The sequence below is a fragment of the Zingiber officinale genome, chromosome 2B (assembly GCF_018446385.1).
Source record: "Zingiber officinale cultivar Zhangliang chromosome 2B, Zo_v1.1, whole genome shotgun sequence".
In the NCBI taxonomy this organism is placed as follows: Eukaryota; Viridiplantae; Streptophyta; class Magnoliopsida; order Zingiberales; family Zingiberaceae; genus Zingiber; species Zingiber officinale.
This window is the reverse complement of record NC_055989.1, coordinates 87,983,912-87,997,309: the sequence shown is the minus strand read 5'-3', so window position 1 is coordinate 87,997,309 and position 13,398 is coordinate 87,983,912. Positions and strand designations below refer to the sequence as shown.

At 37.1% G+C, this 13,398-nt stretch overlaps 1 long non-coding RNA gene and 1 pseudogene across 1 annotated transcript; both read right to left on the bottom strand.

The window, feature by feature from the left end:
- The window catches only part of LOC122048431, a 68,025-nt pseudogene that overhangs the window by 35,426 nt on the left and 19,201 nt on the right, over window positions 1-13,398 (bottom strand).
- Window positions 11,698-12,729, bottom strand: LOC122049265. Its single transcript, XR_006130901.1, has 3 exons — window positions 12,029-12,729; window positions 11,849-11,922; window positions 11,698-11,717 (listed from the first exon to the last, which is right to left on the bottom strand). It is a non-coding gene; the product is annotated as an uncharacterized LOC122049265 (long non-coding RNA).

Genomic DNA, 13,398 nt, shown 5'->3' with positions numbered 1-13,398 from the left:
ATATTCACTATGCTAAAAATGGTTCTACTTCTAAACTGAAAGGAAAGAAGAAGAAGAAACAAGTTGGTTCAGCAAAGAAAGTGAATAAATCTCAGAGTACAAGACCTAAAGCTGGAATGAAGAAGCCAAAGGGCAAGTGCTTCATCTGCAAGCAGTCAGGACATTGGAAGGCGGACTGTCCTCATAGGAATCAGAACAACAAAGGTATATCTCATGCTCTAGTTGTTGAAACATGTTTAGCGGTGTTATCTACCAGCACCTGGTGTGTAGATACAGGAGCCACTGATCATGTCTGCAATTCCTTGCAGGGGTTCCAGGAAACCCGACGACTAACTGAAGGAGAGATTACCGTCTACATGGGCAATGCTACTAAGGTAGCGGTTGTTGCAGTGGGAGATGTCTACTTATCTTTTAATAGAAATAGAAATTTGGTTTTAAGAAATTGTCTTTATGTACCCAATTTTAGAAAGAATTTAATTTCAGTTTCTAAACTGTTTTTGGATGGATATTCAGTTTCTTTTAGTAATGATGTAGTTATTAAGAGAAATAAAGTGATTATCTGTTCTGGTGCATTAGTTGGCAATTTGTATACTTTAAATCCATTTTCTCCCACAAAGCAAAACATAGAAATTTATAACTCATCTTCTAACTCAAATAAAAGAAAAGGACCTTCAGAAATGAACCAAGCATATCTTTGGCATCTAAGGCTTGGTCATATTAACTTAAGTAGGATTCAGAGGCTTATAGCCGATGGACTTTTGGGTTCATTAGAGTTGGAAAATTTTCTGACTTGTGAATCTTGCTTGGAAGATAAAATGACCAAGAGGCCTTTTAAGGCCAAGGGGTATAGAGCCAAAGAAGTGTTAGAATTGGTTCATTCTGTTTTGTGTGGTCCTATGTGTAGGACCGTGATCGTTCGATAGAGGGGGGGTGAATATCGATTCGAAAAACTTGAGTGTAAAAGTACGCAGCGGAAAAGTAAATGAACACAGTTGATTTTACTTCGTTCGGAGCCTGTGACGACTCCTACTCGAAGGCCCGTGGTCCTTGACCACTTTCGTTGGGCAATCACTAGCAATTCGAATATGATTACAAAATTAGTACAAGAAATGCTAATGAAACAAAGTAATACCGACAAGGAAATTAACCAAAGAAGAAGGAGCACTTTGTCGGAGCTTTGTGAGCGTCGTGGGAGCGTAGAGCAGCAGGACAAGCAGTCGAAGAGTTCTCAGTTGTGTTTGAAGCTCCACCCCTGGGGCTTCTTTTATATGCTGCTCCGGGCGCCTGGATCCCTTCCGGGCGCCTTGGTGTGACGTGGTAAGTCCAGTCAGGATGCTCCACGTGGTGAGGCGACGCAGAGGATAAAAGTTGCCTCCGAGCGCCCGGATCCCCTCCGGGCGCCCGGACCACCTTTTTCCAGAGATTCCTTCTCCTGCAAAACAAGGTTAGTCCGAGGCAAGATATACCCTGCAACACAGATTGTTAGCACAATATATAAAGTATGAATTAACAGAAAAAGTATGACTTAGATTCCGTCTTTCCGAGACCGGAATCTAGTCACGATCTCGACTTAGATTTCCGAAATGGATCTAAGCTGTATCGACGCCTAATGTTCCCTTCCCGGGAACGCGTCCTCGCAGTCACTCCTCTCCAGTGACTTACCTTACTTACCTGCCAGACGTCCGGTCAGCCCTTCGACCCGTCTGGACCTTTCGCCAGCTGTCCGGTCTGCCTTTCGTGCCAAGCGTCCGGTCAGCCCGTCGACCCGCTTGGACTTCTCGCCAGCTATCCGGTCAGCCCGTCGACCTAGCTGGACTTCGTGCCAGACATCCGGTCAGCCCGTCGACCTGTCTGGACTTCTCCTGCACACTCGATCAAAGTGTCAGACAATAACAAAACTAACTTAACCCATTTGTCATTCATCAAAACCTAGGTTAGACCGTTAGTGCTACCCGCACCAACAATCTCCCCCTTTTTGATGGAATGACAACCTGGTTAAGTTAGTGAAAAGACGCAAAAAATAAATAAAACAGGTACATGGTTTTTTAAAGTTAGTTTTGGTGTTTTCAATTTGATTTAGCTAACTTAACCACCTAACCCTCCCCCTTTGGCATTCAGCAAAAATAGGCAAGGGTAAACAAGCATAATGTAGAGTTACTGTTAAGAAACAACTAATTTTGGAAAATATTTAAGTTTGATTCAAAATTCAAAGATACTGATAAAAGTACAATTTTAAAATCAAGTTAAAAAGATAGTCAAGTTGACTTGGGGGATTTAAGTTGGAAAAAATATATGTTTAAAGTTAATCAAGTTTTCAAATTTGATTTATCAAAAAAAATTAGATTAAGTTTGTAATGATTTTCAACTTTAAAATCAAGTTTTAAAAATTTGGTGGGATTTTTAAACTTCTAATTTTTCAAACACTCAGTTAGTTTTAATTTTTTGAAAACTAGTGTTCAAAAATAAGTTAGTTTTAAAATAGATGTAAAAAAATATAAAATTTTAATTAATTTCTCCCCCTGAACTTGACACTTAAAATTAAACAGCTGTCTAACCAATTAGGTACTAACTAACTATCAGAAGATAGTAGCTTTCACTTGGTTAGTCAGATTAAGTTGATTATAAGCAGTCAGTGTTTGACTTGACTGATGAACTTAATCTGATTAATGTCTGATTTGTATTTAACGTCCAGACTTATGCCAATGCACTGGAATAAGCATCTTAAGTCCAGATAATTTGCCTATGCATCTCACCCCTTTCTATGTTTGTCAAACACAAGCAAGGTAAACCTAAGGTGTTGGTGAGATGCTCAAAAACTAGTCCTATGGGTACATGCTTTCTAAGGATTCAAAACTAGTCTAAGGCCAAAACTATTTTTGAAAATCTAAAAATGGAAAGTTTTGAAAACAAACAAGTTTAACTTATAATTTGAAAACAATTATTTTTGAAAATAATTTTGAAAAATCCTAGTCTATTAAGCACATCCCTAATTTTCGACGTAAGTTGCTAAATTCACTTTCAGGGAGTGGTTTTGAGAAAATGTCAGCTAAATTTGATTTGGACTCAATGTAATTGAGTTCAATATCACCTTTAGTAACATGATCCCTGATAAAGTGGTGTCTAATTTCAATATGTTTGGTTCTTGAATGATGCACAGGGTTCTTGGTTAAGTTAATTGAACTTATATTGTCAATTAATACTTTTACATTTGTGATATTTAAGTTGAAATCTTTTAGAGTATGCACCATCCATAATAACTGTGCAACACATTCGCCTATAGCTATGTATTCTGACTCAGTTGTAGATAGAGTAACACAATGTTGCTTTCTACTAAACCAGCTAACAAGTGATGAACCTAATAATTGGCATCCACCACTTGTGCTTTTGCGGTCTAATTTACATCCAGTATAATCTGAGTCAGAATACCCTATTAGTTCGAAATTATTTGTCCTAGGATACCAAATTCCTACATTTGTTGTTCCCTTAAGATATCTAAAAATTCTTTTAACTTGTGTCAAATGGGATTCCTTAGCACAGGTTTGGTATCTAGCACACATACTAATTGCAAATAAAATATCAGGTCGGCTTGTAGGCTACCTATTGCACTCCTATAATATTTTAAATCAACTGGTTTTCCATTTGGGTCATTATCTAAGATTGTGTTTACTGCCATAGGTGCTTTTATTTCTTTTGTATTTTCCATTCTGAATTTTTTAAGTAATTCTTTAGTGTATTTGTGTTGATAAATATAATTTCCTTCATTTGTTTGTTTGATTTATAATCCTAAGAAATAAGTTAATTTTCCTACTAAGCTCATTTCAAATTCTTTTTTCATTAGATTAATAAATTCTTCTAAAAAATCTGAATTTGTTGAACCAAATATTATATCATCTACATATATTTGTGCAATAAATATGTCTGTATTTAATGATTTAACAAACAAGGTTGGGTCAATTTGACCTTGGTTGAATCCTTTAGATGTTAAGTAAGATGTTAGCCTTTCATACCATGCCCTGGGTGCTTGTTTAAGTCCATATAATGCTTTCTTTAACTTAAAAACATAATCAGGGTGTTCTAGACTTTCAAACCCAGGAGGCTGACCTACATAAACTTCTTCTTTAATTAGTCCATTAAGAAAGGCAGACTTAACATCCATTTGGTATAGTTTGAATCCCTTATGGGCTGCATAACTTAGTAACATTCTAATGGATTCTAATCTGGCTACTGGGGCATAGGTCTCATCATAGTCAAGTCCTTCAACCTGACTAAACCCTTTGGCAACTAGCCTAGCCTTATTTCTAGTAATTTCCCCAGTTTCACTTAATTTGTTTCTGAATACCCATTTTGTTTCTATTATTTTCTTATTCTTAGGTGGTGGTACTAGGTCCCAAACTTCATTACGCTCAAATTGGGCTAGTTCTTCTTGCATAGCTATAATCCAGTCTGGGTCTAGTAGGGATTCATCTACAGTTTTGGGTTCAATTTTTGAAATTAGAGAAATTTGACTTAGGTTTCTAAAGGATGATCTGGTTTGAACTCTCAAGTCTGGGTCACCAATTATTTGATCAGTTGGGTGATTTGGGTTAACCCTTATTGTTCTAGGGGTTGACTCTCTTGATGTTGTTCCTCTTCTTCATGACTTAGAGTTTGGTTGGTTTCTGGAACAAATTCAAGTGGTTGTGTAAGTTCTAAGTTTTGTTTAGTTTCTTCAAATTTTACATTAGTAGTTTCTTCAATTTTTAAGGTAACCTTATTATAAATTCTATAGCCTCTACTATTTAGAGAATATCCTACAAAAATTCCATTTTCAATTTTAGAGGAAAATTTTCCTAAATGTTCTCTAGTATTTAGGATGAAGGCTGGACACCCAAATACTTTAAAATATTTTATGTTAGGTTGTTTGTTATAAAATATTTCAAAGAAGGTTTTATTATGTCTTTTATTTAATGTTGTTCTATTTTGCACATAGCAGGCTGTGCTAACAGCTTCTGCCCAGAAATATTTAGGTAGGTTATATTCATTTAACATAGTTCTAGAGGCTTCTAGTAAGGTTCTATTTTTTCTTTCTACAATTCCATTTTGTTGGGGGGTTTTAGGACATGAAAATTTGTGATGGTAGCCATTTTCAAGACAGAATTTGTTAAAATTATGATTTTTAAATTCTCCCCCATTGTCACTCTTAATTCTTTTAATTTTAAGATCTTTTTCATTTTCAATTTGTTTGCAAAAGTTTGTAAAGATTTCAAAAGTTTCGTCTTTATGTTTTAAGAATTTTACCCAAGTAAACCTAGAATAATCATCTATTATGACTAAACAGTATAGGTTTCCATTTATGGATTTGACTCCATGGGAGTCAAAAAGATCTAAGTGTAGAAGTTCTAATATTGAGTTGGTTTGTGGCTGATTCATCGGTTTGTGAGTGGATTTAGTTTGTTTACCTTGTTGACAAGCATTACATATGGTTGAATCTATGTTAGGTAATTTTGGTAAGCCTCTCACTAGTCCATTTAATTTGCTTATATTTCTAAAGTTGGTGTGAGACATTCTTCTATGCCATAACCATGTTTTTTCTTTTTGTGTAAAATAGCACTTAATGGAAGAAGTGGTTAAGTTTAAAATTAAGATTTTGAAATTGATTTTTAAGTTTAAAATTAAAATTTTGAAATTAATTTTTAAGTTTAAAATTAAAATTTTGAAATTAATTTTTAAGTTTAAAATTAAAATTTTGAAATTAATTTTCAAGTTTAAAATTAAAATTTTGAAGTTAATTTTGAAGTTTAAAATTAAAATTTTGAAATTAATTTTTAAGTTTAAAATTAAAATTTTGAAGTTAATTTTGAAGTTTAAAATTAAAATTTTGAAATTAATTTTTAAGTTTAAAATTAAAATTTTGAAATTAATTTTTAAGTTTAAAATTAAAATTTTGAAATTAATTTTTAAGTTTAAAATTAAAATTTAAGCCTTATTCATCTCACCCGATCTATATTATCAATCAGGGAATCCTATGATTTTTTGAGATGAAATTGGATTGTTAATTATGGAGTTTTGGTTTAACTTGTGTTAGATTCAGATTTAGCTTTGGTTTCCACAAATAGGCAATCTTCGGATAAACTTCTAAGCTTGGTGAGTCACATGGACGTCATTAGAAGTAACCAACCTTTCGAGGTTTTCCGAATAGTCCTATCTACGGAGCTTAGTACTAAATCTTGGTCTAACTGGTTAGGATTCATTCAAGAGTAGCTTCGGTCAGTTCCACTTGGCCAAATGCACCAGATCGAAACCATATCTTCCTAGACATGCGATGCCCAAGTTTTCCTAACGTACTATCATCCAAAAACTTCACCAGTACCATGATTCAAGTTAAACTTGGTCTCTAATCCTAATTACCCTGCCGGGTTAGTTTGTTTTAGGTTACCCTGTCGGGTAAGTTAGTTTTGGAGGTGCCAGCTATTCTGGAGCCTCCCCCTGAATTATTGGCCATTAATTTAAATTTTGGTTTTAGGTTTGTGCCGATTCCTTCTATAGTTATGGTTAACTTGGTGATAATTTTGTTGATTTTTAAAGTGTTTAGATTTTGAATTTGATTTAGGTTTGTATTTTGGATTTTGGTTTGGTTTATTCGATTTTATATAATGTATTTTTTCTTTAGGTATATAATATTGATTAAGTCCTATTTGCGTGGTTAAGCATGTTTTCGGAACCCAAGCTAGATTGGTTGATTTGTATTGGGTTATTAATGATTTGAAGGTTTTATTTGAATTCAACTTATATCCTAGTCCGGTTTTATTATAGCATGCTTTTTGATTATTTAGGATTAAGTCTAGATTTTTTGATCTTGTTGTGAATTTTTCTAACATTTCTTTTAAATTGTTAATCTCATTTTTTAATGATAAATTCTCCTCCTCAAGTGTTAAATCTTGAGTTGGATTTGAATTTTTGATTTGTTCCTTGAGATTTTGATTTTCCTCAAGAAGTGATTTGTTTTCATTTTCTATTTTAATTAATTTACTATTTAAACAGGAAATAATTCTAAAAAAAAAATTGTTTAAATTAAAATATACCTCATTCGGGCCTTCGGAAACGAGTACGGACTCGTGGCTTGTTTCTAGAGCCGTCATTTTGACTTGGGCCCGTCTGGTTGGCCCGCCCGCCAAACAATTTCAGCTCTTCTTCCTCTGATTCGTCTGAGGAGTCGTCCCACGTTGCTTTGAGTGCATTCTTTTTGGTTGACTTTGGTTTGTCGAATTTCAGTTTTGGGCATTCGTTCTTGTAGTGTCCCTTTTTATTGCAGCCGAAGCAAGTCACGTTCCTTTGTTCTGAGGGAGAACTGATCTTTTGAAGGTCCTTTTTGCTGAAGCTCCTTTTTCTCCTGGTGAACATTTTTCTTACCAAGTTTACCAGGTGTTCTTCGTCTTCGGAGTCTTGGTCGGAATCTTCTTCAAACTCAGGCTTGCTTTTCTTTTCTTTGGAGGAACCTGCAAACAAAGCTATACCTTTCTCGGCTCCAGCATTAGTTTGTTCATGTAATTCTAATTCACAGAAAAGCTCATCTAATTTTAACTTAGAAAGATTTTTAGAAATTTTGTAGGCATCTACGATTGATGCCCACAAACTATTACGTGGAAAAGCATTTAATGCATACCTTATTAAGTCTCTATTTTCCATTTGGTGGCCTATCACATGAAGCCCGTTAAGGATGTCCTTTATCCTCGCGTGGAGCTGATTTGCCGTTTCACCTTCCTGCATTTTTATATTAAGAATTTTATTCAAAAGTAGGTCTCGTTTTGTTACCTTGGCATTGCTCGTTCCTCGCAGCTCGATCAATTTGTCCCACAACTCTTTAGCGTTTTTTGTGGACCGACTCGGTTCTCTTGTTAATGTAGAGTGTTGATCGCTTTATTTTCTGTTGACGCCTTTTTCTTCAAATCTGCTGTCCAGTCTTCAGGATCCAGTATATTCCCGGAGTTGTCCGCTGGAATTTTATAGGGTCTCGTTACGCTCATCCACTGGTCGAAGTCTGTTTTGAGGTAGACCTCCATGCGCTTCTTCCAGTACAGAAAATCGTCTCCGTTGAAGAGTGGAGGTCGTACTGTGCTGAATCCTTCTGTCTGAGACATTTTAGTCCTGCGCACAGAAGAAAGAAAAGAAAAACAAAAATCCCAAGACTTGGTCTTGGATTAGTAGTGCGGAAGAAAAAAAAATTATAGAAGTATCTAAATTGGTGTTGCACTAATTTAGATTTAATTTCAACGGAAAAAAAATTCGTAAAATTGAAAACCAAAAAAAAATTAATTTTTCACCCCCTGTCTGATTGGTGGTTGCACCAAATCAGAGCGGTACCTGCTCTGATACCACTTGTAGGACCGTGATCGTTCGATAGAGGGGGGGTGAATATCGATTCGAAAAACTTGAGTGTAAAAGTACGCAGCGGAAAAGTAAATGAGCACAGTTGATTTTACTTCGTTCGGAGCCTGTGACGACTCCTACTCGAAGGCCCGTGGTCCTTAACCACTTTCGTTGGGCAATCACTAGCAATTCGAATATGATTACAAAATTAGTACAAGAAATGCTAATGAAACAAAGTAATACCGACAAGGAAATTAACCAAAGAAGAAGGAGCACTTTGTCGGAGCTTTGTGAGCGTCGTGGGAGCGTAGAGCAGCAGGACAAGCAGTCGAAGAGTTCTCAGTTGTGTTTGAAGCTCCACCCCTGGGGCTTCTTTTATATGCTGCTCCGGGCGTCCTGGTGCGACGTGGTAAGTCCAGTCAGGATGCTCCACGTGGTGAGGCGACGTAGAGGATAAAAGTTGCCTCCGGGCGCCCGGACCACCTTTTTCCAAAGATTCCTTCTCCTGCAAAACAAGGTTAGTCCGAGGCAAGATATACCCTGCAACACAGATTGTTAGCACAATATATAAAGTATGAATTAACAGAAAAAGTATGACTTAGATTCCGTCTTTCCGAGACCGGAATCTAGTCACGATCTCGACTTAGATTTTCGAAATGGATCTAAGCCGGATCGACGCCTAATGTTCCCTTCCCGGGAACGCGTCCTCGCAGTCACTCCTCTCCAGTGACTTACCTTACTTACCTGCCAGACGTCCGGTCAGCCCTTCGACCCGTCTGGACCTTTCGCCAGCTGTCCGGTCAGCCCGTTGACCTAGTTGGACTTCTTGCCAAGCGTCCGGTCAGCCCGTCGACCCGCTTGGACTTCTCGCCAGCTATCCGGTCAGCCCGTCGACCTAGCTGGACTTCGTGCTGGACTTCGTGCCAGACATCCGGTCAGCCCGTCGACCTGTCTGGACTTCTCCTGCACACTTGATCAAAGTGTCAGACAACAACAAAACTAACATAACCCATTTGTCATTCATCAAAACCTAGGTTAGACCGTTAGTGCTACCCGCACCAACACTATGTCTGTCCAGGAAAGAGGTGGTTTTGAATATTTTGTCTCTTTTATAGACGATTATTCAAGATACGGATACATTTACCTAATGCGCCGCAAGTCCGAGTGCTTTGATAAGTTCAAAGAGTACAAGGTTGATGTGGAGAAACGACTAGGTAAAAGTATCAAGACACTACGATCTGATCGTGGTGGCGAATACCTCTTAGGAGAGTTTAGGAATTACTTATCAGAGGCCGGGATTCAATCCCAACTGTCTGCACCTGGTACACCCCAACAGAATGGTGTGGCAGAACGAAGGAATAGGACTCTTATGGAAATGGTTAGATCGATGATGAGTTATTCAGAATTACCAAATTCGTTTTGGGGATACGCTCTGGAAACAGCAGTGTACATTCTGAACTTAATACCTTCTAAATCAGTTTCTTCTACTCCCACAGAATTATGGAATGGGTGAAAGCCCAGTCTAAGACATATTCGCATTTGGGGTAGTCCAGCACATGTGCTGAAACTAGATGCTGATAAATTAGAATCTCGTACAGAAGTTCGTGTGTTTGTGGGGTATCCCAGAGGAACGAAAGGTGGTTTATTTTATAGTCCTAAAGTTTTTCAAGGTCATTGTTAGCACCAATGCCCAGTTTTTAGAAGAAGACTATATAATGGATCACAAGCCCAGTAGCAAAGTTGTTTTAGAAGAACTTAGAGAGGGCACGTCTACTTCAGTACCAACAGTACAAGATGAAGTACCACAAGAGACTGCAACACATGTCACACATGATATACAACCACAGACAGTGCCTCGTCGTAATGGGAGGGTTGTAAGGCAGCCTGAAAGATTCATGTTTTTGGGAGAGTCTTCGGACTTGATCCCGGGTAAACATGAACCTGATCCCCGAACATATGACGAAGCACTCCAAGATATAGATATAGCATCTTGGCAAAAGGCAATGAATTCTGAAATAGAGTCTATGTACTCTAATAAGGTCTGGGAGCTTGTAGAACCACCTGATGGTGTAAAAGCCGTTGGATGCAAGTGGATCTACAAAAGGAAAAGAGGGACAGACGGGAAGGTAGAAACCTTCAAAGCTAGGCTTGTTGCGAAAGGGTACACTCAGAAAGAGGGAATCGATTATGAGGAGACCTTTTCACCGGTAGCCATGCTTAAGTCTATCCGGATACTCTTATCTATTGCTGCTCATATGGATTATGAGATTTGGCAAATGGATGTCAAGACAGCTTTCCTTAATGGAAGTCTTGAAGAGAACATTCATATGAAGCAACCAAAAGGGTTTATTGAAAAAGGCAAAGAGCATCTAGTGTGCAAGCTCAATCGGTCCATTTATGGACTGAAGCAAGCTTCAAGGTCTTGGAACATCCGATTTAATGAGGTAATCCAGTCATATGGATTTATTCAGTGTCCGGATGAGTCTTGTGTATACAACACTACAACAAAAACCCTCATAGACATCGGTTTTCCACCGGTGTCTATTACATTTTCGACCGATGTCTATGAAGACGATGTAAAAGGTCTGTCATTTTAAACATCGGGTTAAAACCGATGTATCACTTAACGACATCGGGTGTAAAACCGATGTAATATTATATATTAATAACACCAGTTTTGGCAGCGGTATACAACCGATGTAATATTAGTTAATGACACCGGTTTTACAGCGATGGAAAACCGATGTAATATCAGTATTGTTTAACGACACAAATTCGATTTCCGAAACAGTGAAAAACCGACAGTATCCAAGAAAATACACAAATATTCACAAATTACACAAATATTCTTCTTCCAACAGTATCCATAAAATACACAAATATTCACAAATTACATAAATATTCTTCTTACAACAGTATCCATAAAATACACAAATATTCTTTTTACGTCAAAAGCTAATAGATATTGTACACATCAAGGTAGAACATCGTGAGTCAAAAATCAAGCTGAGGCTACATTAAATTATGAGAATCAGAATCTGTTCAACTTGCTATACTGCTCCATTCTTCTTGCGCCTTTCATTTCCCTAATCTCACCACTTTTCATCTTCAAATGCCTAGTTTTCTGAGTTAAAACATCCATTGTTCTAATCTGTCAAACAAAAGTATCATTTGGTCTACTTAACTACAGCAAAGAACAAAAATAGAAGAAATATACATGCTGTAGAAGTCCTAGAATATCACCATCAGAAAGAAAAAATCACACTTAGTGGACATAAAACCTCAAATATATCCAACAAACTACCTCTTGCAGTTTCCTCTTGACATTTTCCAGCCCACCAATATCATCCCACATTTGGTACTTCAACAACCTAATCAAAACCCAACAAACTATCAGCATATCTCAAGGTAGAAATAGAAGTGGTTTTTAGGCCATTCATCAACATATGACAGTAAACACAAGTTACCAACCCAAGCAATGACAGGTAGCTTGATTAGTTACCTGATTACAAAATTAGCAATTCTTTTTCTTAGTAGCCCACTCTCTTCAGTTTGAATCAAGTACTCTTGAAGCTCCTAATGGTTCAAAGTTTCCAAAGATTCACAACACCAATGAAATAGAAGTTAGGTTAACATTTCAAGCAAATTGAATATAAATCATTTGCGCTGACAAAATTAGCACCTTCCAAGCCTCATCAAGACTTTGGTTGGTATTTTCTGCATTAATGGGGGTTAACAAGAAATTATCATATTACAACCTCTGAAGAGACCTTCAAGGATTCATTTAAACTTCCGCTACTTCTGAGCCTGTAATTGTTGAACCCACATTTTGAAAAATTGTCGTAGTCTTTTTTCCCCTCATCATTCACTTTTTCATGTTTCTTCTCCATGGTGTATGTTTCTACTTCACTACTTGATGCCGTATTGGATCCACAAGAAGAGCGATCCACTTTCTTCTGATTCATAGCCTTATCTAAATCAGAAGATCTGTGAGCTGCTAATGTCTTTATCTTGCTGGATCCAGTGTCTTTAAGTTCCTTAGAAACCTCATCTCTTCCATCACAATCATCAGAGCCAGAAGAAGACGATGACATTGATTTAGAAGAGGCATGCTGAGGTACAGAGGTTGTATGAGGTACATTGATTTTGTAGCAAGGTAGAAACAATAAGACTTGGAAATGTGGATGAGTTGAAGAATGACCTATACACATCTTGATCATTGTGGAGATGGGTAAAAGGTACAGAGGCTATATGCGGCTGATGAAAATAACTGATTGTCGATGCATCCTGGACTGGTATAGTAGAAGCCAGGCTTCCATTTGCTTCGTCACCTACTTGGTCAGTTAGTAAAAAAGGGTTCTGGCTATCAGATGCATCAATTTGCATGCTGTCTACAATTGCTAACATGCATAGTAGACTTATTTGCATGGGTTTGATCACCTTTAGATGAATCTAGGTCCATGCTCTTAGAGAGAATCATACAAAACAAAATGAAAGGTTTCGAACATAAAAAAATAAAAATAAAAAAATGTTAGCCATGCCAAGACTGAGATCACTCATCTATCTATCATTTTAACCAAATAAATTAGCTACTTTGGTTTTGCAAAGTCTCCCAATTGTGTAGGAACCTCAGTAGCTTTTATCCCAAGTTCATAGAAGAATAATAATGAGGAAAATCAATTTCTGTATTTACAACACTGTTTTGATGTTAAATGATACAGATGTAAGTAATAATGCAATAAAAAGGAGAAAAGAAATATCTTAAAGGCAAGGTATTGATCTGTCTTGTTAATTAGCTCCAGGGAACACGAGCTCTGCTTCTTCAACTCAACTGCTCGATCCAAAACCAGCAAAAAAATTGTTAGAAAACTAACTGAATTCCTTGCGATCAAACAGTCCACCCAAGAAGCCAAACAAAACAATCCACAACCATCATGCATGATCATAAAAAAAGGGAAATGTAGGACTTAGACTGTTTCGAAGACCAAATGCGAACCATATGGCTTGGTTGACATACTTCCTCCCTGAAGAATTCCATACAGCTTGGCCTCG